The sequence below is a fragment of the Prionailurus viverrinus genome, chromosome C1, assembly GCF_022837055.1.
Source record: "Prionailurus viverrinus isolate Anna chromosome C1, UM_Priviv_1.0, whole genome shotgun sequence".
Lineage (NCBI taxonomy): Eukaryota > Metazoa > Chordata > Mammalia > Carnivora > Felidae > Prionailurus > Prionailurus viverrinus.
Window position 1 is genome coordinate 19,296,615 of NC_062568.1, and position 27,896 is coordinate 19,324,510.

The 27,896-nt window shown below is 33.9% G+C and overlaps 1 protein-coding gene and 1 pseudogene across 1 annotated transcript in view; one reads left to right on the forward strand and one right to left on the reverse strand.

Annotated features, from left to right (window-relative positions):
• The window catches only part of ERBB4 (erb-b2 receptor tyrosine kinase 4), a 1,149,310-nt gene that overhangs the window by 91,631 nt on the left and 1,029,783 nt on the right, over nt 1-27,896 (forward strand). The gene's annotated exons all lie outside the window — the stretch shown is intronic.
• LOC125172690 (60S ribosomal protein L36-like) lies at nt 12,332-27,540 on the reverse strand (annotated as a pseudogene).

The window sequence follows — 27,896 nt, forward strand, 5'->3', positions numbered from 1 at the left end:
TCATTGGCCATAAAATAATTTTGCTAGTGGCACTTTAGACGATTATTGCATATCTGATTTCATAACACTGGCAGTGTATTTCTAATATAGAATAAATTGGTGAGTAAATCTCTATCAAGGTAATAGATAGCGGTAATGCTCTGTGCTATCTGGTAATAAAGAAATGAGCACTAGGGAAAAGAAATCTGGATGTTTTGATGAGTTAGAGAAAAATGAGAGAAACCACACTCTCTTTTTAAAAGCAAAAAACCCTACAAACAAGCAAAACACACACACACACACACACACACACACACACACACAAAATCCTCACTTAGATTGAATAGAAATATGAATAGATAAATGACCTCATATGCATTCAGTGGGAAGAAAAGTTTGAGGCAATGAGGCTAAACATAAAAGAGGAAAAGTGAATGTAACCTCAGTGACCACATACGACAAAACCCAAAAAGAAAGGGAATCTGGGAGTATCAGAAGATGAAGCTATAAAACCTCGAACAAAGGGCTTAATAGCAATTAAAATAAAGGCACAGTTCTGATGTGGATAAAACAAAGTAGCACATGTTAGAAAGGAAAATATGCTAGTATCATGTAAGAGATTACTTAGTAACTGCTTTCAAATAATGGAATCATAGACACAGATTTCTGAAGTTGTAAGCTCATTATTTTGGCTCCCTGGTTTCTCCTAGGATGCAGTGTAGAATCTCCGTGCCTGGTGTTTATGTATAAACAGAAGCTGCTTTTTCTTTCTTTCATTATTTCTTTTTTTAAGTGAAAGTTAATACCTTTTATATGTTACAGAGAAGAGGCAGAAAGAGCCATATTCCCACTATGGTACAATGCACTGAGGATCAGCTGAAGGAGGATTATACACATGGCCAGATACAGTTAATTCATTTGTTGTTTTGCTTTCTGCTAACAACAACAACAACAACAACAACAACAAAAAGTGGCACACTGTAACATCTTGTATGATTAGCAATGTAAGCTCAAAATTAATCTTTTAATAGTTGTTTATAAACAGTTCAGTTTTTTAATGACATTGGCATTTATTTGTGGTATATTACAGTAATCAGTTTATATCCATATCTCATCCTGTCTTCTCCCTTAGAAGTCAACTCTTTTGTTCATACACAAAACAACAGGAAGAAAGATTTAATCTTGACACATGCATTAAAATTGTTAGTAAATATTATTGCATCAGGTATGCCTTATAAGTGTGCCTGCAAACCATAACATCACAATAATATTATCTTAGAGATCATGATAAAGGGGGCATACTTTAAATTAAACTTTCTCATGATGGAGTCTTTAGAATAATTCAGTTACTAGTACCTCTTAAGCTACTGGATTTTGGTTTAAAACAAGACAGCTTAACACCAGATTCTATGTGATATTGAATTCTGCTTCATGGCAAATAATAGTGTGATTTTATTCAATTTAATAACAATTTCTGAAACACTTTTTGTTTGGAAGACCTCAGATAAGGGGCACCTGGGTGGCTCAGTCGGTTAAGTGTCTGGCTTTGGCTCAGGTCATGATCTCATGGGTTGTGAGTTCGAGCCCTGCTTCGATTTGTTCGAGCCTGCTTTGGATTCTGTGTCTCATTCTGTCTCTGCTCCTCCCCCTCCACTTGTGCTCTGTCTCTCAAAAATAAATAAATGTAAAAAAAAAAAATAAAAGATCTCAGATAAGCATATGAAAATAATTAAGACACAGTGTAAGATTTTTGGCAGTCTAAAAGCCAGTGTGGAAGAAATAAACATTTGCAACCAGCATAAACATTGTGGAACACATACATATGTGTTGAAAATGTGTGTGCGTGCGTGTGTGTGTGTGTGCACATGTGTTTTCTGAAGCGTTGGATTGTTAGTGAACTATGTAAGTGACAGAAAATTAGCTTTTACTTATATTGGCTCATTACTGGATTGTGTATTAAAATTTCCGTATATTTTCTTATTTTATAACTCTTCAACCTTTGTATAGTGCTTATTGTTTTTATTCCTTCTTTAAAAATTGGATTAAATGTATACAAATGAGAGGCAGGGTGTTCATGAGGGACACAATGATTTTTAAGGAAATTCAAAGATAATGTTTATGGAAACATTTTATTTGGTATAAAGAATAGCCAGTAATGAAAAAACAGGGGATATCTTGACAATGTTTCTAGGGACATGTAATTAATAGTCTTCATTATCTTACTAAGTCCCAGACTTTAAAAGGATAAAGAGTAGATCTTTGAAGAAAAAAATAGAGGAAATATCTAGAAACTTCAGGTGGAATCTACTATTTTACCTTTTGAAAAATTTGATACCAATTAGTTCACTTTCTTTGGTATTGACTTCCTTCCCCAATGAAACAATTGATCAAGCTATTTTCTCCTATTAACTCATAATGACTCTTTAAATAGGTTAGATAGAGACATGTGGTTTAGACATATTATTTCTCAGTTCCATTCAATATTTGTACTTCAGGTTTGGCTAACTTTACACCATATTTACTCAAATGTAAAACTGCCAGAATTTAGAAAGCTGGTGAAGTACATGAAGCCTAAGTCTGCTGAGTCTCTTCTTGAAAATGAAGGATAAGCTAGGTTTTCATCTACCCTGTCTACCATAGGATACCCTCTTGTCTTTGGAGAAGTTAGAAATGGTGTTGTCATTATATTTCTCTTAATTATGGCTCGCATGGATCCTCTCTGATTTCCCTTGGGATTTTATATAAGTTGCAAACTCATTGTCATAATCTACACGGCACCAGATAATCAAGTCCTTAACTACCTCTCTGATAGTATTGTATTCTAGTGCATCTCCCCATGGGAAGTTCACCACACTATTATACTAACTTTTTTTTTGGCCTTCAAATTTGAAATAACCTTATTCTTTATTAATCCCAGGGCTTTTATAGTTGCATATTTATTTATATTCTTGAACCTTCTTTCTTCAGATCTTGGAATGGCTATCTGAATCTTGTTAGAATAAACTGTAATACCAGCTCCTCAAGAAGGCCTTTTCTAAAAAGAAAAAAAAAAGGCACCTTTCCTGATTATTCTCATTAAGACAAAAAACATTCTCCTCCTACATCACGTTATTGTTTACTTCACAATCATAAGTGACCAATATTGTGCAAGGTTTATGCTCTAAGAAATAGTGCATTTTAACAGTGGAGAACAATTTTAAATTAAAGGACTGAAGCAAAAGTTCATACCCTAGTGATCTAAATGGGAAGTATTTTGAAGGGAACAATCTTAAAATCCATGAACTCACTACCGGTAAATGCCTTACAGTTTTTGAGGATGGCACATTTTTATCCAGATCATAGCTGGAATTCTCAAAAAAGATCAAGTAATGGAAAACTCTGGATATTAGAGCTAGAAACACATGGCAAATTTAGAAGTGAGGCCAAATATTTAATTGAGTGTGGATGAGCTAGGAATTCAAGATGTTGTTCTAGCATCACCACCACTAGTAGGGTAACCTTTAGGGAGTCTTTTACCTATTCTGGCTTCATTTTACTCATCTGAAAAAACCCCCTATTTCAGCAAGAACTTGTGTAAGGTAGCTAAGGCCGACTTCGAGAAATAACAAAGGACAGTACTGGAAGTATATTCTTTACATTTCAAATCTTGTGTCTACTTACTTTCTAGCTATTTGACCCTGGGTTTGTTCGGTGATTTCTCTGATTATCAAATGGACATTGAGTTTTTATAACAGAATTTTTTGCAGATCCCACCATTTCCCAGTGCTTTGAAATGCTACAGTTAACACGTTTAATTCTCACATATACACAAATCTGTTTCTGGATTCTCTCTCCTGCTTCTTTATCCTATGTGTCTGTTTTGGAATCAGTATCACCATGTTTAACTTTTCAAAAATTTAATGACTGTTCTTGTGCAGTTGTTTTTCTGGTTTGATGGTACTATCAATCCCCCAAATTTTATCTCCTCTCAAAACTACCACCTCACCAAAATTACGATTTTGATGGCAAATACATTAAATGTTCAGATTAGACAGGAGGATAACTGACATGTTTACAATATTGTATTTAGAAGTTGGATGTTCTGTTTATTCAGGTCTGCTTCTATTCATTAAGTAAACTTTATAGATTTATTTGTATGAGTTTTTCTCCTTTCAGCTTATTGCTGGGAAGTCTGTGACTATATTATTATGAATATGATTTTTATTTCTTACTTTGGAAATGGAAATCTATTGATTTTTGCATATTTATATTTTTTCTGGCAAATATACTGAAAAATTGTATTAGTTCTAATAGTTTTCTTATTTAATATCTAGGATTTTTATATGTGGATGATCATAACTGTAAATAATGATTTTTCTCTTCATTTTTAATATTTATTTATTTGTATTTATTTTGGAGAGAATTGAACTTCATGTATTATGTATGATATGGGGATGTTAACTGCCTTGCAAGACCAGGTAAGCATTGGTAGTAGTCAATATAAGACACTTGCAATAGAGTAGGAATTCATTAAATGTAGCCATTCCATTTTTTGTTACCATACTGTCTATGACTTGTAAATTTTTAAGTATACTAAATGTAAAATGTCTATTTGATTAGTTTGCTTGCCAAAATATGCTATTTCCAGAAAAGTTTCACAATTGCATCCTGTAAGAAAATCATTGTGTGTTTTTAATTTTTGTTTTTTAAATGTGATTTAAAACATGACAAAAATGATTGAAGCAGTTATAGGGTGGTTAATAAGTAATCTTAATTCCACATTGAATTATATTCTGCTTTTTAAAACAGCAAAGAAGTGTACAGCAGAAGTGCATTAAGTGTTAGCAAAACTATGGCTAACATTCTCTCTTTCCTAAAGAAAATTACGTGGAACAGAAGGCAGGAATTTTTGTCCTCCATAGAAAGGTGGTTCATAATGAATACTTTATATTCATTGCATTATTACTTATGAAATATCTGCTGACAGGGAAATGACTGAATAATATGGTATGTCACCTTAATGTAGTATTTTGTAGCCTTTAAGATAAAATTTTTGAGAAAATTGCACATAAATATAGAAAGTAAATTTGACATGAAAAAAATAAATGGAACTCCAGGATAGTAAAATCATGTATGTAAATGGACAAAGACTGAGGGAGAAAATACCCAAGATGTTGAAGTTACAGGCACCTCAAAGAGAATGTGGGTTTGGTTCCAGACCATTGCCATCAAGAGGATATCCCAGTAAAGTGAATCAAATGATTTTGTTAGTTTCCCAGTGCATATAAAAGTTATGCTTGTAGTATACTGTAAGCCATTAAATGTACAATAGCATTATGTCTTTAAAAAATACATATTTAATTAAAATACTTTATTTCTAAAAAATTCTAACCATCATCTGAGTTTTTAGCAAATTGTAATCGTTGTTCACAGATGACCATAACAAGTGTAATGATAATGAAAAAAGTTTAAAATATTGTGAGAATTACCAAAATGTGACACAGAGTCATGAAATGAGTAAATGCTTTTGGACAAATGGCACCAACAGATTTGTGCGGCACGGGGTTGCCACACACCCTCAATTTATAGCATCACAGTAGCTGTGAGGCACAGTGAAGCCAAACAGAATAAAAGGGCTTGTAGGTGGTATCTTCCACTTATATATTTTTTAATGAACAGGTCTACGAACCTACAGCCCTTTTGGTTTTGGCGTTATATAATAATAAGCGTCTTAACATAGGATAAGGAATAGAAGTCCACGTGAGGAGTTTCTGGGAAAGCCTATGTTAAGCAAGAAGGTGTTTCATTTATTTCATAACTTTAAGTCTTTCTTTCAACTATGTCATAATTAATTTTACTAAGAACTATTTAACATTTTTTTCTAGTCAATACTAATTAGAAAATGTTTTTTAAGAGCTTGAAATTATAGAAACACAATTTACCAATTATTTTATATATGTGTTTATTCATTCAAAAAATATATCAAGTACACATATTACACACATTGTGCTTGGTAACTGTTGAATATGTTAAAGAATTACAAGTCACCATCCCTTATCTTCTAGGAGCTTACAGCTGAACGGACGTGATCTATAAGATTTGTTCACTAGACATTTTGCCAGTTGCTTTTTATATAACATCTTACAACCCAGTGGTAGTGGAAGTTTTCTCTTATATTTATGGGTGTGAAAACAGCTGAAAATGGTTGCACACGTACCAAAGTTTATATAAGTAAGTGATAGAGTTAGCAGTAGAACCTAAATCTGGCTCCAAAACCCATTTTCCCCCAGTACACCATGTGACACCTTATTGGTCCTTGTATACATTAAAGTAGACTTTAAGTGTATTAAATTTACCTGTTGGGTGCTTTCTGAATTGTGAACTCCATTCTAGAAGAATATAGCAGTCACTTTAGTGTTGGCCTCATAGACATAAAACTCTAAAGGGGGCAAATAGGTATTCATAAAATAATATGGAGTATAGTGCTAAGTTTATGCCTAGAATATTGTATAAGCAGAGTTAGCGAAAAGGTTGGTCCACTAATAAACAGGGAATCATGGTGGTAAAATACCAAGGTTACTTCCTGAAGAAGTTGATGTTTTAGGTAAGTTTTAAAGGATAAATAAAATAATCAGATGAAGAGGAAGATAACATTTTTCAGTAAGAACTACAGAAGAAAAGGCATGGAGGCAAGAAATAGAATGTTAATGGGCCCAAGACTATACATTGTATGGTATTTCTAAGACACGAAGGGCAAGGCAGAATTGGCTAGAGAATCGGGCCTAACAGGTAGACACCAACCAGATTTTAGTGAGCCTTTGTGACCTTCACAGGCATTTGAACATTATTCTATGGTGTAGACAATAGGGAATACTTTGGACTTTTTAGCAGGAGGGGTCACACTTAGAGAGGATGAGTTTCTCCTAAAATCTTACTTTTGACCAACTTCCCTAGTTTTCTTAAGTGTTCTGTATATCAGAACTTAGAGTATATTAAGAACTCAGATTAAAAGGTTTATCATCTCTGAGAACCTTCTATTTATAATATAATAGAGAACAGAATACTAGTTATCACAGATCTTAGAATTTAAAAATTCTTGTATAAACTACTATATGATAATAATATTACCTTTGATTTGTAATCCTCAAACAATGAAAGTAGCTGAAGTAAGGGAAATGTTGTCCAGGGAGCTTGAGGAAAACTCCAGCAGACTGCCCAACAATGATAAATCTTCTGCTCTTTGCTTGGTTTCTATAGATCTCCTTATTGTTAACAATTAATCTTACCATGAGATCATATGATTTTCTTCACATCTGGTCTCTAGTTTTTACAGGAACCTGGGATCTCCAGCCTTATTCTAATGCTTATACTTATAACCTCTGATTTAAATGACCTCCAACCTACTCTTATCTCTGGTGTTTTGCATGTGTCTATTCTTTGCCTACTGTCATTAATGATGAGACATTTAGATTGTCTATTTTAAGTCTTAATGGGTTAAAGCCTCTTTTGTTCCAGAAAGGTTTGGCCATTCCAACTATGTTTGTGGCATTGTTACTTTAACAAATATAGTTTGACTCTTCTTGAGTTGGCGTTAACTTTTATTCTTATTTGAGCTGAATAGATAAAATTCACTTACACATTTTCTCCCTATGTGTCAAAAAAAGCAAATAATATTCTATAAAACTGTGGTATTTAAAACTTGAATAAGATGTAGAGGAAAGGAGGCCCAGAGAGAAATGAAAATCTGAGTGGTTGACACAAGGTCACATTGCTACTTAGTAGCTATTTCTTTTATTCATTTTTTTTTTCTCTTGAGGCAGTATTAGGCATTTCTCCTGGAGATAGATTCCCCTATCAATGTAAGCTGGCTGAATCTTTTAATTGCTGTAATATATTTTCTTATCATATTTGGTGGATGTCAGCTATGGCTCCTTGGAGATAATGTGGCTTTGAAAATTTTATTTATAGAATGATGTTATATTTATTTCTTTCAATATATGATTTATAACTGATATAAACTTTTTAATTTCTAAATGAACTGATTCAGTTTGTTTTTAAGGTCTTAGTGATTGCTTTTTCTGCATTTTTTTTTTTTATCTACCATGGTCTGTTTATATTGCTGCTAGTGTTGAGTAGAAACCCTTTCTAGAGATTATGTGTACTAATTTATTCATCAATTTCTGGGCTTCTCTATATTATATACGATGATTGACAAATTTTTATGGCACATCTTCTCCCTGCTTTTATGATTATAATTACTTTGTTGTCTTGAGCTATGTATTGAATTTCCTATTCATTGAGCAAGATTCTCAAGAGAAAATCATTTCTAGGCCCTAACATATCTGGGAACTTTCTGGAACGTACCAACAGAGAATTATTTTTTCTTTTTCTAGTATATTTAAACATAAATTCATAGTTGTGCAGTGTAGTTAGGAGCCGTAACTTTGGGATCAGAGAGGCACAAGATCAAAGCCTAGCTCTGGAGCTTGAGCCAGGTGGACTTTTAAGACTATGTTTTCTTATCTAAATAATATTAATATCTGTCCTAGGGATAAATGTGAGTAAATGAGGAAACGTATGGACATTTTGTCTAGAGCCTAGAATTGAGTATGTGCTTAATAAATCTTTTATTATTAGTTTTATGCATGTTATCATTCTTACAAGTATAGATTTCTTATAATTATGTCCTTCATTTATTTATTACATTTTCCCATAATGGAAATATTAATAGGAATTTATATTAGCTTTTCTAGATTCAAAGAAGGAGGTTTTTTGATATTACCAATTTAAAATCCCAGAGAAAGGCAACATTGTTGTGTATTTGACATAAACAGATGCTTATATTGCAAAATTTCCCTTGCCTATGTAAGTGTTGCCCAAGAGTAAAAAAAAAAACAAAAAACAAACAAACAAAAACACACACACACACACACACACACATATGTATATATACATACATATGTATATGGAGATCAGAGATCTTTGGTGGTAATGGGTCATCCAGAAAGGGAAATTTTCATTCAGGGATTAGGTGGAAGGCAGCTATGCTAACCACTATCCCACCAACACTGGGATTAGGTAGAACACTAGTAGATGGTACCTGAAAACAAGAAGGTGCCAGGAGGATCATCAACATTATATTGTTCATAGTTTGCTCTGGTCATTCCATGATTCCAAATCGTAAGGTCTTAGATTTTTGGTTTTTTGTTTTCTTTTTGTTTTTGCTTTTGGTTTTTGTGTCTTGTGAGACTTAGAAACAACATTGTCTCTTTCCTACAAGAAATATGAATAAATAAATAGCAGGTTATTTCAGTTATTTGATAAATATGCTTCTACTAAGTGGAAAAGTCTGGAGTTTGTATCGGTTTTTCCTCTTGAATGTTGTCTTCTGGAAACGGATAGAAGATGGAAAATCTAAAGCATTACAATTCTTGTTATTTTTTATTTTTTTTTGTTTCTCCAACAAGTGGATTACAATTAGCTGCACACATTTTACATTTATTTTCTTGGTTGTAATAGGAATTATCGACATAGCAGAAGTGTGTAGACCTTGGTGTTTTGGTTCTGTATCCATAATGAGATTACAAAAAGAGTTAATTCTGGCAAATTAAGATAGGACATGTTTTAATTTTTAAAACTAGCCTTGGCACTACCACAAGACAAAGATTCAGAATTCCCTTTGAGAATGTAAAGTTTCATAAGGTCAATGTGTCTATGTGTATATGTATATGGGTAAGGTCCCTTGGCTCCATTGATTCCAAGTTATAAAAATAGTGTGGTTATTTTTTCCACAGACTCTCCATCCACACTCCTACAGTCCCCAAGATTCTGTGCCAGGAGCATCTTTATCTTCTCCTATAATCCTTCTGGTAGATATTCCAAATATATAATGAGAGAAGAAAAGATAACTTTTTCTCAATCCCCAGTATTCTGAAGTGTGAAAGAAACTCTGTAGTTCCTGTAAGCATCATATAAGAACTTTAGGGATAAAATATTGTCATTTGATTGTATCTCTTTTTCTAGTACCTCTTAAATTCAAAGACCTGTTGGTCACATGAAATCACATTTGTATTCATGAAGTCATGAGATTTCAGAATTCATCATAGCCACTGTGATTTAACTGTCAGTGATCCCTGGAACTCCAGAAGGCACAATTCAGATTACATTACCATGAATCCACACCACGAAATTCCATTGTGGATTGGTTATTCTCTTGCTGACTACTAAGACGTAAAATGATTTTTAACATGCATTTTTAAAGCATGTACAGGAACTGGAACATAAAACTACCTAATTGAGTCACCTTGCTTAATTTCACTTTGTGAATTATTGGTTTTCTGAGAGGTTGTTTAACGGCTGAGCAGAGAAAAATAATTCTCAAATTTAAAGTATCTCTTTGGGCATTCCTCTTTCATGTAATGACTCTGGTAGAGCGCATGACAAAATCATCAGTAAACACAGGCTTTGAGTTTGGAATGCATACTAGCGTCCCATATAATTCATTCATCACTCCAGAGTACAGGGATTTCAATGGGTTTGATTTGTCATCTTGAATATTTGTGTCTTCCTGTTGACTTACTATAGAACCAGGAAATAATAAATGATATTTTCTAACATGCCAAGATATATATGTGTTCTTCGTTGCCAGTAATTTTGTATGTGGATCAGAATTCTTCTAGGAAAGGATTTCTGTCAAGGACTTTTTTTTTTTCTTTCTTAGGTCAGTTTTTCTTGTTGAGGGCCTGGTGTGTGAACTGAAGAATAAATAGTCTGAAATGTGTATTAAGAAGAGATACAATTTACAACATTTTGTAGTTTGCCAGTTTTAAAATGTGTAGATACATTTTTCTATAAAAACACAAGTGGTTGAACATGTTAGCCTTTTCAGAAATCATGTATAATTTCTAGCAGGAGTGAGAATTGTTAAATTTACCTCAGTGTCTTCTCAAGTTAAAAAATGTATATATACACATACATACATACATACATACATACATACATATATAGGAAAAAATGTTCTACATTTAACAGGAAGGTAAAAAGAAAGCTTTACTTGACTTCATATAGCTTCCACATGAATTTATACACTGGTAATGGATGCAAACTGGAGCTTGAATAACAATACCCAGCATGAAAATTCCAATTGGTGGAATTTTATAAAGTATTTTAGAAAATGTTAATTATATGAAGCCTGCTTATCAACAAGTGATGTCATTTATCTCCTGCAGTATAAAGTTTATAAAATATTATGCTTTAAGAATATACAGAATCTAACTCTTTCTACTATAACATTAGGTGCACATGTGTTCTAACTAACTTTTCTACCACATAATCAATGCTGTGTAACATATGAGGACAGTAGTGCATTCTTAGGTTTAGAGATGATCATGGTGTTTATAGCCATCATTCTCTTTCTCACTGCCCATCTGAATATCTCAGGAAAGAGATGAGGCACGTTAATTACAGGAGTTATTCTTCAGTGAACAGACTAACTAAAAGTAGGTCTCTCAGAGGTCATTCTTAAAAAAAAATGTTGCCCTTCAAACTGCTATGGGTTGTTAATGATGTAAAATATGTTTCTTGAAAATACAGCTCAATAATTTGCAATGATGATTTAAAAATCTAATTGGATCCTTATCAACTAATTCTCAGTAAGTTAATGTAACTGCTAATTATTATTATTGGTGACATTTAGAAATAGTGAAGTCTAATTTTGCCTTTAAATTATAAAATTTAAGGCTATATTTATAGAAGCCAAATTATTTAATACTCATGAGGGGACATCTCCAATAGTATTGTATGTAGAGAGAGCACCCATTAAATGATTAGAGATAGCCTAGGAATCATAGTTGGGTACACAAGTTGTACAGCGGCATGATCCTGGTTACTTACTATTTAATCATATTAAAAGTAACTGAAGAGCAAATAGCACGTAGCAGTGAATTACACAGAAACATAAAATTGTGTGTTACTTTTTTAAGGTTACACATTGGGGAAACACATTGAAAATTATGGTCTAAAATAGCTTTGTTAATACACTTCTGTTTGTATTTCTTTTTTCTTTTAATTTTTTAACATTTATTTATTGTTGAGAGACAGAGAGAGAGAGAGAGAGAGAGAGAGAGAGAGCATGAGCAGGGGAGGAGCAGAGAGAGATGGCGACACAGAATTGCAAGCAGGCTCCAGCCTCTGAGCTGACAGCACAGAGCCTGACTCAGACCATGAGATCATGACCTGAGTTGAAGTCAGATGCTTAATGGACTGAGCTACCCAGGTGCCCCTCTATTTGTATTTCTTAATAAGCATAAACATTAAGGCCATTGGGTTTTTTATTTTTTCCAAAAAGGCTTTATTACATAGAGAGGGGAGGGGCTCAGTCTTTCTTGGCTGCTGCTTTCCACATGGCTGCAAGGATGTTGCTCAGTTCCTCTCTCTTCCTCTTGGTATGGATGTGTCCCCACCCTTTTCTTGATGAACTTGAGAGCAAGCTTGTCCTTGGAGACTTTGAGCAGCTCCATAGCTCTCCTGCTCATGGGGGGTGAAGCCACACACCTCTTGGATCATGTCCCCCATGAACTTGGTATGCTTGGTAAGGTGCCCACAGTGGAGGCTGTGCCTAATCTTGCTCATGTTCTTGGTTACCTTCTGGCACTCCTTGAGGCCCACAGCCATAGGGTAAGTGCAGAGCCATGGCTCCTCAATGCCTCCTGCGGTGGAGGGAAGGCCATTGGATATTTTATTTCACCTCCTTTTAGGGAAAGCCATCCCTCAGGGTGATACTGACAGAGAGGGGAAGATCAAAATAAACATATTTCCTCGATTACTACAAGACAGTAAAGTGTTGTCTTTCCATGATTTTTTATTAAGTTTAACCAATGTTTTAGTCATCAGAAATTAGTCATGGATAAAACAGCTAAAAATCCTTGGGGCGCCTGGATGGCTCAGTCGGTTGAGTGTCAGACTCTTGATTTCAGCTCAGGTTCATGAGATTGAGCCTCAGTTTAAGCTCTGCACTGACAGCACAAAGCCTGCTTGGGATTCTCTCTCTCCCTCTCCTAGCCCCTTTCCTGCTCTCTTTATCTTAAATAAATGAACTTGACAAAATCATTGACTTATTAGAGTCAAAGGAGACAAAATAAATATATATGAGACACTAGATGATAGATGTTACAGAGAATAATAAATTAAAAAAAGCAACGAATGTTGGAACATTGAAATTGTAATTTTACATAAGGTCATCAGGGAAAGACTTGCTGAAAAAGTAGCATTTGAGCAAAGATCAGAGGGAAGTAAAGAAGATGGTAAATCTTGGTGCAGGCTACTAGAACAGCAAGTGCAAAGGCCCTGTGTTGGCTGTGTTAAAAGAGGTAGTAAGAACTGTGTGTATGGTGGGTAAGAATATGCAAGCAATGGGGTGCCTGGGTGGCTCAGTCAGTTAAGCATCTGGCTCTTGATTTCAGCTCAGGTTGTGATCTCACGGCCCATGAGATTGTGCCCCATGTCGGGCTATGTGTTGGCAGTGCAGAGCCTGCTTGGGATCTTTCTTTCTCTCCCTTTCTCTTTCCCCTTATCCTGCTTGTGTGTACTCTCTCTCTGAAAATAAACTTATTTTTAAAAATGCAAACGTCATTAGAGGTGGGGTTATGGAGACAGCAGGGGTGGAAGGCATGTAATAGACTATGGATTTAATTTTTAGGCATATGAAAAGTTATTGTTCAGTTCTGAAAAGTTGGGTGACCTGATTTGACATACTTTCCATACTCTGGCTCTTTGGTTGAGAATAGACTGAAGGAGGTCAAGGGCAATAATCCAGGTGAGAGATTGTGTTGACTTTGTTGAGAGTAGTTGCAATGGAAATGAGGAGTGGGATTCTGGATACACCTTAAAGGTAGAGAATCTGGAGGGTTACTGAGAAACAGGGTGCAGGATTTCAAAGCAAAAGAAGAATACAAGATAATTTCAAGAGTTTTTATCTGAGGAGGTGGTAGGATAGAATTGCCATCAACTGAGGTGAGATGAAGGAGATTGTGACATTTGCTGTTTGGGTGAAGTGTAGACCATGAGATCAGGAGTTTACCTTGTCATGTTATGCTTAATATGCTACCTGACATCCTGAAATGTTAAGTACACAGGTGGATATATAAGCCTGGAGTTCTGGGGAGAGGTCTTTCAAAAAGGGAGCCATTAATATATAAATTTACATCCATAAATCCGGATGACATCATCAAGGTATGAGAAGCAATTAAGCCCACAGTTCCTCCCAAGCAAAGGCAATGTGGGCAGGCAACCACATCTTTTATCATTTATACTGACATGACCAGAGTTGGAGACAGAAGGTCATTAATCGGTGCCTCAATTTCAATCTCTGTCTCCTTATTTTTCTGCCTTTCTCTCTCTGCCCCTGTCTCTTAATCTTTGTGTCTCAGAGATCTCTGTTTCTATTCACCTTGCTCCCTCCCTGCCTTTCCCCTCTTGCTTTGTCAAGATAAGATTAAACCCTTTTAGGAACTACTCTGTTAGTCATTGTCTTAGCTGCCTCACAGTAAATAAGATTGTTGAATGGTATCTCAAAATGCACATAACAGGATTAATAACTAATTAATCCTATTTACTAAGCAGCAGCATTTTTATGGCACTTATGATCCTGATGACCAAAAATAATAATTCTAACATATATTATTTGTGTTTATTAGAAAATAAAATGCTTTGATTTTTTTGTATTAATGACATAAAGTGAAAATTTTTGTATATAGAAAGCATACAAAGTAAATAAAACCTACAAAGAGACATAATTGGCTTTAGAAGGTGATTCTTCATTTTGAGTAATTTCTCTTTATTGGTAGGTCTTATGTAAAAACAAAAAGAAGATATTCTGGCCTAAATACAATTAAATGTATACAAAGTATAGATTTTAAAAATATGGCTACTAGTTATATGTCATGTACACAGTTTTTGCAAATGCAGTTCTCCCTTAGGTAAAACACATCCTCTATCTGTGTATTAGACACAAGTATTAATATAAGAAAAAAATTAACGTTTAAAGCCAAGATACATAATAAATACCAGACATGAATCTACTTTCTTTCATAAGCATGACTTTCTTTGAGGCCAGTAACCATGTTGCAACTCGAGATAAATTTATGTAATATGAAACAAATAGCTGCCTTCACTCAACAACAGCCTTATCTGTCTATCTGCCTGTCTCTCTGTCTGTTCATCAATCCATTCATCTACCTCCTTATTTACTTTTGTTTTCATTATAAATTAAATTTCTGAAACATTTGATATTAAGTCGAAATGTGACACAAAACAAAACAGAATAAGACAGTTCTTCAGAAAGGCTTTCTATGAATTACTGAATCTTAGAAGTATGTTTTTAATATTTCAGTGGAATTCCTTTCATGTCCTCAAAATCATTAAGTTTCCTTTTAGTGGAAGTGCATTAAATATATATTTAACCTGTTAGATTTTAGCAAAGCAGATGATTTAATCTGCCCAATGAGTATATTTACCCAAATGGTTCCTTCCTCTTTATCTCTTTTTAGAGCAATGGTGCAATTCTATGAGTGAATGAATTCCATTCTTTTGCTTCCCCTCCAAATTAATGGTACAGAGTCAAAGACAAGTTATGATAGATATTATTATTAATATTATTAAACTATTAATGTCATTAGTTATAAGAACCTGCTAACTCAAATTATACTTAATAGTTTTAAATTGATTTACAATTTTCATATTTTGTTTTAATTACATTCCACAACTGGGAATTTGTCAGTGTATTTTAGTCAAATATTAGAAAGTATTAAATATGGCGAACAGGCTCCAGAACCAGACCCATACAGATTTGAATCTAACTACCATAATTTTATCTTGCGTTCTTTAACAAGATAATTATCCCTCTGTGCCTCAGTTTCCTATTCTATAAAATGAGAGTAATAAAAGGACCTGTCTGAAAATACTGTAAAGGAGAAGGATGATAATTCTTATAAAGTGTTTATTATAATGCATGGGGCAGATTAAGAGCTTAGTAAATGTTGGCAAATGTCCTATACAATTTTGGGAGAGGACGATTAGTTTTTTAGAACATGACCATCATTTCTGCTATGCTCACCTACCCAAGCCTATGGGATCCTCGGAAGATGTAAGGCTCCACAACTTAAACAATTCTGGCTTTGCATTTCCACTCAGTGGAAGGCTGATGTGGGTGGATAATTATTCATGGACTCCTCTACTTTCTGGGTTTTGTTTAAGTTTATCCACTAATCCGTTTGGGAACCTACAGTAGGAAATCAGAGTGATAAAGGATAGAGAGGCTGGGTATTTGTTTCCTTGGTTTCCTCCCTGTGAGATCTTTATCTGTGTTCTTCAACAAAGGAAGCCGACTCTGTGAGACTTTCCTTGCTCTGTATATTTCTCTTCTTTGGTTTAGTTTTGTTGGGCCTGGGGCTGATGCCAGCACAGAGGAGCTGGTCTCATTCCCACACTATTCTTTATTATTCCCCTGTACTGCTAACAACTTTATAAATGAATAATTTTTATATTAACTTTCTTTGAATTATCCTAATTTGTGCCATCTCTTGGTTGCTAGGACTTTCATAAATTGGGGAATAAGCAAATAGTCCCCTGTACCTAGGCCATTTCCTAAAAGTGCTGCCTGGGAGGGGGACTTAGGCTACTCCGTCTATATTGCCTGAGACTTCCCTTCTCCTCCCAGATTTAGTGTATTTTTTTTTTTTTTTTTTTGGTCTCTTCTCTTCTTGATACTAATGTGTGGGCTTTACCCTAAATCCTTTCACCCTCTCTCTGGTTTAATCTCCTCAATGGTTTTAAAGTTTTTAAAGGCAAATACCAAGAAGGGAGTTATCTTTGGAAACCAGTGAGTTAAGGGAACCCAATGATCTAGCTATTTCCTTGGAGTTAAAGGAAGAAAAATATAGTGTTTATAAAAGATAACTTGACTCCTAAAAACATGAATTAAGAGACAGGTCTAATTACTGTGTATAAGTAATTAAAAAAAAATTAAATTAAAATAAAAATTAAATTAATAAATAAAATTAATAATTAAAATAAATTAAAAAATTATGTTTAAATATATAAATATTTATATATTAAATTAAATACATATTATATATTTAAGTGATATAAATATAAATATATTGTATATAAATATATTATTTCCTTTATTAAAAAACTTTGCCCAGTTTGTAAGTCATTCTTGAGCCCATAACTTAATGAAAAATAAAGATTCCACAAGAGATTTGTCAGTTATTTTTATACTGTTGCAAAGATAGAGCTGATTTATCTAAGTAAGATTGAAATCCTATCTACTATATGCATTTCCAACATAAAGGCATTATTGTTCTAAGTTCTGTATTTATGTTATAAATAACTTCCAAGTAGTTTAAAAATTATCAGACCCATACAAATGAAGCTTGTAGAATTTGCTATTGCCCTCAGTCCCTCTTTCTCCTGTAGTTTTTCATGCATCCTACTTTTGTTCCCATTTCACTAGGCAAACATTAGCTTGTAGCTTATGCACCCAGTGCCCCCTCCCCCCGCCCCCACAAGCTGACATTCCCTGAAAAATTAAACAAGAGGGACCAAGCAAGAAAGGACAATTTCTTATAGGTATACTGCATAATTTCCAATAAGGCTCACTAATATTTCTTTTAGTCTCTGGGTCCTCAAATCATTGCTAGTTTACCTACTTACAAGAGAATGAAATATATTTGTTGGAAAATGAAGTGAATTATATGATCAATGATATTTTATTTCATAATAGAAGTTTTTATGGTGTTTTTCCCAGCTGACATAAAAAGTATCCATACACTGCAAAACAATTACAAGCACTCACAATTATTCCAATATTTATTGTCCAAATTAGAAGAAACTAAAGATAAATTTGAAGGCTTAAGGCCAAATATGCAGTGGAGAGACTGGATACCTTTAAAATACATATATATTTAAATTCAAATTAGTTAGCATACAGTGTAGTGTTGGTTTCAGGAGTAGAACCCAGTGATTCATCACTTACATGTAACACCCAGTGCTCATGGAAAGGGGGTAGATTTTAAAACTAGTGCAACTATTTGTGTGTTGGTTTTCTTAGGTCCATGCACCAGGACTGACAATATGATAAACTGTCATTTCTACCTTAAACCCTCACCCTTGCCTTTCATTTGCAAATGAGCAAGCAAGTGGCTTGTTTTTAACACATGGACCATTAACTGCCTTCTTCTATTTGCATAGTAATGATAGTGAACCAATGGTGATTTACTGCTTTAACTTGTATCATAAATAACAGATCATTTACGCTGCTAATTACACTCATTTCCATATCAATAATGCATTCTGGGTTGGGTTGGACTACTGCATTAGAAATGGAATGGAATGACAAATTGATTCTCCACTAAAATGATGTAAAACAGGTATCTATTACAAATAGATACTGTTAAGTAATGTAGATAAATACAAAAGACATTTTTATACACTATCCTGTAACTTGAAACACCCAAAAGTATAGAGATTTATCAGAAAACTATTGTCCCATGTAAAAGCAAAAGTGTTTAACTGTTGTTTATATCTGTTGAAGTCTGTCAGCACTTTTTGACTAGACTATCATAATCCTGAAACCTTTGTCTCCTGTTTACATTATGGATGGTGGGACAATTAGCTTTTAGCTCCTATTATGTGACCCTAAACTGCACTCACAGTCTGCAAGGTATTTTTAAAATATAGGCTTTGCTTCAAAAGGGGTGATCATGAAAGTTTGTGAATAGGTGGTACAAACTCATTACTTCTAGAGAATCATCAAAGTTCATTCAGTAGATGCCTTATAGATCAGGGATATTACACACTCACACATAGATTGCCTTATAGATCAGTGGTGTTACACACTCTCACATTTATGCATACTCATCATTAGTATAAAAGTTCCTCAGAGTTCCTGTGTGTGTGTGTGTGTGTGTGTGTGTGTGTGTGTGTGTAGTCACATAAAGAGAAAGACACAGGGAGAGAGAGGGAAAGGAAGAGAGGCCCAGAAAGAGTGAGATGAGATTTTTTTGAGAGACTAATAAAATATCAGCTTCTTTGTTTCAGCCACAGAATAAAAATATTAAAACACATTGAAATACATAATTAGAAGAAAATACACTATGAAAAAGGACTAATTTGTACAAGCCATAGCCACAGTATTTTTAAAATAATTAGTTTAATATACATTTGGCAATAAAATGCAATCAACAAGTAACTACAACATCAGAGATTATAGTTTGAGATTTGATTTAAGCCCTCTAGGAAGAGTGATGTCACACACTTAAAAATGGGGAACAATGACAAATAATATATTTCCAAAGTTGTTAGAGTTTAAAATACTTCATAAGAAGCTCAGACAATGTATAAATGAACATGGTGATGAAAAGTCTTTGATTGTAATTTTTGACACCAAAACATTTCTGAAGATAAATGTTTTAATATGTGAAAATTGATTCAGAAGAAAACTTTATGATTATAATTGAACTGAGGAGCTAATAATTCACATGATTAGGTGACTTATACAGCATATCAAGAATTTGATTATTAAGACAGCTAGTGGACAGGGACAAAGAAATGGAAAATACATAAACTTTTCTGTTCCTCCAAATTGTTGTTTAAATGATGGACATCAACTAGCAAGAAAATGCTAGGAAAGATTAACAATAGAGAATAAGCAGAGGGTTGATGGAGGGAGGAGGACAAGGGATTAAGAAGGGCTACATTCAACTGATGAATGGATAAAAAAATTGTGGTTTATATACACAATGGAGTACTACGTGACAATGAGAAAGAATGAAATATGGCCTTTTGTAGCAACGTGGATGGAACTGGAGAGTGTGATGCTAAGTGAAATAAGCCATACAGAGAAAGACAGATACCATATGTTTTCACTCTTATGTGGATCCTGAGAAATTTAACAGAAACCCATGGGGGAGGGGAAGGAAAAAAAAGAAAAAAAAAAGAGGTTAGAGTGGGAGAGAGAGCCAAAGCATAAGAGACTCTTAAAAACTGAGAACAAACTGAGGGTTGATGGGGGGTGGGAGGGAAGGGAGGGTGGGTGATGGGTATTGAGGAGGGCACCCTTTGGGATGAGCACTGGGTGTTGTATGGAAACCAATTTGACAATAAATTTCATATATTGAAAAAAAAAAAGAGGGGCTACATTGGGATTAAGAAGGGCACTTGTGATGAGCACTGGGTGATACATGTAAGTGATGAATTACTAAATTCTGTACTTGACACCAATTTTACCATATGTGTTAGCTCGAATTTAAATAAGAAAATTAAAAAAATGGTAGGAGAGGATAAATGAAACACAGACACTTATCTTAAAAGTGTTATTCATTGACAGATTAATTTATATGTAGTAAAATGATGGAGATACATAGGTAACCAAGAAAAAGAGAGAAGGGGAGTTATGAATTGCTAGTAAATTTAGTTTTCTTCAGATGTGAATAATATTTCTCCCTGACTCAATATTACTTTTTATACTATAATATTTATGACGAAAATGCAATTAAATTTTCTTTTAAAATATACATGTATTTTATTTTGAGGAGGCTTTTTGATGTTATTGTTTTAGAAAACAACTGCCTAGTACTTTGGGAGAAGTATGCAATTACTTTATAATAATATATTGATTATTGGAAACATTTTATAAGGATACATACACATACACACATATACATACGTATACATTATGTGTCAGTAGATTTTTTAAAATTTCAATTTCAGGGGCACCTGGGTGGCTCAGTTGGTTAAATGTCCGACTTTGGCTCAGGTCATGATTTTGCAGTTTGTGAGTTCGAGCCCCACTTAGGGCTCTGTGCTGACAGCTCAGAGCCTGGAGCCTGCTTCAGATTCTGTATCTCTATCTCTCTCTGCCCCTCCCCACCTTGTGCTCTGTCTCTCCCTCTCTCTCAGATATAAATAAACATGAAAAAATTAAAAAAAGTACTTTCTAAAAAATAAAAATAAATAAAATTTAAATTTAAATTAAAAAAAATAAATAGTTAAGGCATTCAAATTATTCAAAATTCAGGGTGCTTCAGTGATTTAGTCAGTTGAGCATCTGACTCTTGATTGAGGCTCAAGGCATGATCCCAAAGTCCTGGGATTGAGCCCCCCATTAGGCTCTGCAATGAGCAGGGAACCTGCATAAGATTGTCTCTCCTCAACTCACTCACTCTCTCTTCCACTAAAATTAAAAAAAAAAAAAAGTTGAAAACTCAAAGGTACAAAAGAAAACTCACTCTTTGACAGTCCTCCCCTCACCCCTGTCTTTCAGCCACCCAATTTTAGTTTCTAGAAATGATAATGTTACTATTTTCTTGGATATCCTTTCTGAGACACTCTATAATATACTTTTATATAATTACACATATATAGATATATTTTTCTTATTCCCTTTTCACACAAATGATAACATATTGCAAATTGTGTTGTACCTTCCTTTAAAAGATATAATATGAAGACTGTTCCGTATCAGTAAATAAAATTATTTTTTTTAATATATGGGTAAATGTCAGTATCAAACTAAAGGTTATTAAACATTGATTTTTTTTAACTTCAGAAGATTTGAGCCGATTAATAATGAGGTAGATTTATAAGACTAAATTACATTCTTGAACTTAGTATTATAATTATTTTATAATGACCTTTTCAAGAAAGCTTTAAAAAATCTGCTTACATCTTTAAAACATCATATATAAAAGGCAGATGTGGCCATGAATGCCTGTATTCATATTTCTGGGCAATAGTTTTTCATGGGTACATAGTTAACATTAGCTATCACCTATCAGATTATTTTTCTATACATCATAAATAAACATAGGTCACTGTCTCTGGTAGAATAAAGTGATTGAAAAATTGATGAATTCTTTCTGCTTACATTTTTCGTTCTGAAGACAAGTAAAAATTTTATTATGGACATAAGTAAATAAGGTATTTGTGATTTCTGTAAGTATATATTGAATTTCTCAACTGTTTGTTTCATAGCAGCACTACTTCTACAGCAGAACAATCTAGGTGCTAACCTAAGGCAATCTGGCTAGGTAAGCTACAACTATCAGTAGAGGGCACAACTATCAGTAGAGATTTGTTCTAGTAACAAATCAACTTGTTTTGTGTAGCAAGTTTGAGTATACGTATTATTTGATGCATGACAGTGGAGATACATTTTAGGATATCACAGGACCTTCTTATTTTTATGTAGCCTTGAAAAGTTGTTCCCTTCTGATTGGAAGTGGGAGGAGAGCAGGCTTTTATGATCATAGATGCACTATACTCATTTCTTGTGGATGTATGTGGTTTAGCTGAATGGAGGGTAATTAGAAGAGTCAACAATAATAGCACAAAATTTCACTGATGTGTCCTCTCTAGTGTCTGGAATAGTCATTATTGTATAGCCTAGGCAGTGCTAGATAGAGAGTAAGTCTTCAATAAATATTTATTTAATAAATAACCAATCTATAGGTTTGAAAGTAAAAACAAAGATTGTCTTTTTGGTTCCAATAACTAAGTAGGCATTTTAATCATAGGAAGGCCTGTATGAAACCCAGGGAGACAGTGGGAGTGGGGAGGAATTTAAAGAGGAGTTGTCAAAAGATATCTAATAACTATGAGGAAAAAATTAAATATGATTAATAATAGTTGTAGTTGAGAAGAATTATGAATTATATCCTAAAATTTGTTATTTTTAAACATTTGATCTTATGTGATTAAACACAGACTGCCAAAATGCTATTTAGATTTTAATAATGTATTTTGGTGATTAAAAAAATACTATTGAGCCAATCAGGACTACAGACAAATCTTCCCATCAGTAGTTCAGGTCACATGGTCAAGTAAGTGTCTGTACACACCTAGTGAAAATGTACCTTAATCAAAGGTTCTCTTTGCCCAGCATATCACCTTTTAAAAAATTGAATACACAAAACGAAAGCTAAGAAGAGAGAGCACCAAATGCACATATTTTAAAAAATGTTAAAAATAGATGCACGTGGAGAATTATAATTATTGTTAGTTTGCCTATGCTGTGTAGATAGCAATTACTTAGTATTAATCATTTTCACATATGTATTTGTACACTAATCCAGAAGCTCACAGGCAGATATCCCACATGTAGGTAAAAATAAGTTACATGCATGCCATACTTACTTCATGCTCCTGCTTGCAGTGTGGACTGAAATTGATCAGTATGTCATTTTCCCAGTATAGATGAATGTAATATTACCAGTGGTCACCAGCTCTTGACTACTTGCTGAACTTTATATATGGTCTTCTCTCTTTGCCTCAAAGGTGATACCTCTTCTGTGATTCAGATTGACACTGTCAGCTTTGGGCACCTTCTGATGTCACTTTCTAAAAGACAGTAGCTAAATTACAAAACTTTAGTTGAACACTGCATGTGGTGACTGTAATATGTTTTCTGTCCATAGGATTGTTTCTCTTAGTATGCTTATCATCTGCATTTGCTTGCAATTGGGTTGTGTTTTTATTTGCTCTCCTCATAATTATCTCTGTGGAGTTAAGTATCATGAATATTATTATATCAGTAGCTCTATTCAGTACTTATTTACTCAGATTATCTTAAATTTTTGACAACTTTTGTTTCCCTTACCTTCAGAGACATGTCTAGTAAGAAGTTGCTGCGGCTGAGGTCAAAGGGGTTGTTACCTGTTTTCTCCTCTAGGATTTTGAAGGATTCCTGTCTTATATTAGGTCTGTCAACCATTTTGAGTTTGTTTTTGTATATGGTGTAAGAAAGTGGTCTAGTTTCATTCTTTTGCATGTTGCTGTCCAGTTGTCCCAGCACCATTTGCTAAAGAGACTTTTTTCCATTGGATACTCTTTCCTGCTTTGTCAAAGATTAGTTGGCCATACATTTGTGGGTCCAGTTTTATTCTATTCCATTGGTTCTCTATTCTTTTTCATTGGTCTATTTGTCTGTTTTTGTGTGTGGTGCATCTTTATAGCATATTAACAGTATTTGACCTAGAAGTCTTAGCTCAGAGTAGAATATACATTTGCAGGAAGCAAAAAGACCCCTAAAAATAAACAAACACAAAACATTATATAATAGAATATTGCTATGATCAATCCATTCTTTTAGCAAGCGTTTATTGAGCCAGGCACTGTGCCATGTGCCAAGTATACACTATGCCCTGACCTCATAATGCTTGCCATCTACCTGGCAAGAGAGCCATTCAGCCAGTAAGTGTGAGGTATGCCATGAAGGAAGCCCGATTGTTACCCTATCATGCTCTTTGTAATACTGGAAGGGTAGTTTATTAAGAAGTCTAAAACAGGACTTCAGAAATAATGAGACTGTACTTCTGAGTAAGATGCAGAATGGAACTTCTATAAGAAGGCATGCTTAAAGTGAAAAAGCAAAAACCGTGACTGGGAAGACAAAGACCTTTGTGGATATAATTGAGACTTTTGATTTGTTGAATGGGAAGACTCAAACAGATCCCATTCTCTATAATTAAAGCACATTATGTATAAATTTGAAGAAGTAATTATAAGACCTTGCCAAATGAGTTAAAAATAATTTAATAAATATATTTATAAAGCAAGAAATTAAAGTCTTTCCCTAAGATTTAAATTTCATTTATATTGAGCATAATGGTAGGTTGGGCATAGCTTGTCATTTCTAACATACCAAACATTAGTTTCTAAGTGGAAAATTAAATTGTGCAATATTGTATTTACTTCTTGAAACCGTTTTCAAGATACATTAATATATAAGAATATATACTTGACTATATTTTTGGTGAATAGTGTATATAATATTTCTGAAATTTGGATTTAGGTATGAATGTTATAAAATAGAAATATCTGTCATGATAATCTATTTAGGTATTAAGAAAAGGCATGAATGTCCGATATTCTCAGAACCTTTTCTGAAAGCTCACTAGATATTTTAGGTTTCATAATGTATTCAGCAATATAATTTTTATAACTTTGCACTTAGACAAATCCATTTTAATGTAACAGATATTTAAGAAATATATTGAACAAAATAGTGTAAATAAGTTAACTTACATTTAAAAATTTTCTTTTTAATGTTTATTTTTGAGAGGGTGGGGAGGGGCAGGGAGAGAGGGAGACAGAATCCAAAGCAGACTCCAGGCTCTGAGCTGTCAGCACAGAGCCCGATGTGGAGCTTGAACCCATGAACCATGATACCATGACCTGAGCTGAAATTGGATGTTTAACCAACTGAGCCACCCGGGTGCCCCATGTGAACATTATATTTTAAAGTAGAAAACACAAAAAAGCTTTCCTACTAGAGCCAGTAATAGTGTCGTAATGCATGAAATTTTACAAAATCACAAATATAATCAATATTCTGGGTCCAATTAACTTTAGAATAGGACACTGATTAATTCCGTTCTAGGTATGGATTGATTGCATAATATATTCATGTGTCTTAAATCATATTATATAAAAGTGAATAAGGTGCATTTCACTTCTCTAACACATAGCAAGTCCTCGAAAATTAAGTGAGAAATTGGAAAATGAGTAAGTGAATCAATTAAATTATTAATGAATTTCAACTCTTTAAAAGAGGATCTATTATAATACTATGCATTAAAGACAAATATTTGTACGTGCACTGACATGTGTATGTTTTTATGCACCCACACCCAGTATCTTAAAATTACAAGTAATATGAATGTTGCAAACTGAATGTTTATGTCTTCCCCAAAATTCCTATGTTGGAGCTCCAACCCCCAACGTATGGTCATTTGGAGTTGGGGACTTTGGAAGGTTTGGATGAAGTCAGGAGAGTGGTCCTTTCATGATGGGATTGGAACCCTCATAAGACGAAGAGACAAGAGAGCCTGCTCCCTTTCTTCCTCTCCCTCCACCTGTGCATATGCTAAGGAAAGAACCTGTGAGCACCCAGTGAGTAGACCATCTGAAAGTCAAGTAGAAGGCTTTCACTGGCTTGCCTGGGTGGCTCAGTCAGTTAAGTGTCTGACTTAATTTCGGCTCAGGTCATGATCTCAGGGTTTGTAGGTTCAAGCTCTGCACTGACGCCATGGAGCCTGCTTGGAATTCTCTGCCTCCTTCTCTCTCTGCCTTTTCCCCATTCTCTCTCTCTCTCTCTCTCTCTCTCTCTCTCTCATAGTAAATAAACATTTTTTTTTTTTAAGGCAGAGGGCCCTCACCCAAAACCAAATCTCTCAGCATCTTGATCTTGGACCTCTCAGCTTCCAAAACTGTAAGAGTTCAATGTCTGTTGTTTAAGCCACCCATCCTAGAATATTTTGTAATGGCAGCCCAAGATGACAAAACAATGTCTAACTTAGGATGGAGAATTATTTAAAGTCAAGTCCATCTTGTCTTTTTTGGTTTATCACCATGTTTGGTATGATTCTGAAGAAGTTCAATCTATGGGTACCTACATACATAGTTCAGGTGCCTGCAAATTTCCCTGTTTAGTGTGTTTATCTCCACTACTTCTAAAAGCAGGGCAAATATTTACTCTTTGCCTCCCCTGGGCATCTAGTTGCAGTGACTGCATATCATATCATTAGTGTCACTTACAGATATGGAAAATCACCTGTCTGTGCTGAAAGACACTATAATTTTGAAAGGTCAGTGCAAGTTTTCCAATAGCAATTTTGGATAGATGCAGAGTGTTGAATGTATTCTTACAGTTACAAAATATGAATCTATAGTAGAGTTTACACAGTAAGTTATTAAATACTGTTTGAATAAGATATAGGCAAAAAGAGTAGCATATCTTGTTTCTCTACATAAAAGAAAGTAGAAGTACTGCTGTTTCTCTGAAGCTTTTGTATTGCACTGAAATTCAATATTTAATAATCTTAATTGTAATAAACTAAACTGTGCAGGATTATATTAGGGAGCTAATTCAAGGTAAAATACCACAAATACCAGTTGTCCAGGTAATGCTTGCCTTACATTAAAATCTACCTAAATCGTTTGCTGCCATGAGCTCTGTGTGGTAGGTCACTTAAATTTCTTAAATAAGAAACTATCTTCTAACTAGAGCTTACTTAATTAGAAATCTAGGGGAAGTACAATTCATTTTAATCAAAAGCATTTTAAAGTTACTAATTTAGTATATTTGAAAATGTTTAATTCCTTTTATCCTTAATTAATATCATTGTTTTTTTGTTTTCTTAATACTTTAACAGTTGAAGAAAACCACATCTTTTTATTTATGAACTATAATTATGATATAGATTTTGATTTTATTTTTTTAACAAAGGCAGACTCTCTTCATAGAAAATGACTGTTATATGAAACTGGTGTGAAAATTGTTAGACTTTTGGCTGGTAGAGAATACATTGATTTGGACTATTGTAAATAACACTCTCTAAACTACTCTAAATTTTGTATTTAGGCATTATAGTGTAATTAATAAGTTTGGAGAACACTAGAAATGTTATTAACTGAGTGAATTACACTGGAAATTGCCAGGAACTAGACTTTATAACACTAATAAGCAATTCTTCACATACCATTGATACATTTAACATTAAGATGGTGGAAATTTGTCGGCATGCTTTCTCTTATTCTTTTCAGAGGAGTGCCAATTTAAATTGAAGTATATCTCATTTCTATGTCATTAAGAATAAGTAGCCCTCAGGAAAGATCCATTATAGTAAGTGTGTACTAACTGATGAAATGATAGATTAGGTTTCAAATATATAGGGGAACGATAATTTTCGTTGAGAACTATTAAAATTTCAGTGTGGCTTGGCTTTGACTATCCAAGTTAATTGTTAAGCTTCAGTTTGCCATTACTGATTTTTTTTCTTTCTGATTTTCATTTATTTATTGAGTTCTTGTTTTGTTAATTTAAAACAGCATAAGAGTAAGTGAAGTAGACAATTTTGATTCTTTTCCATTTAAGAAAT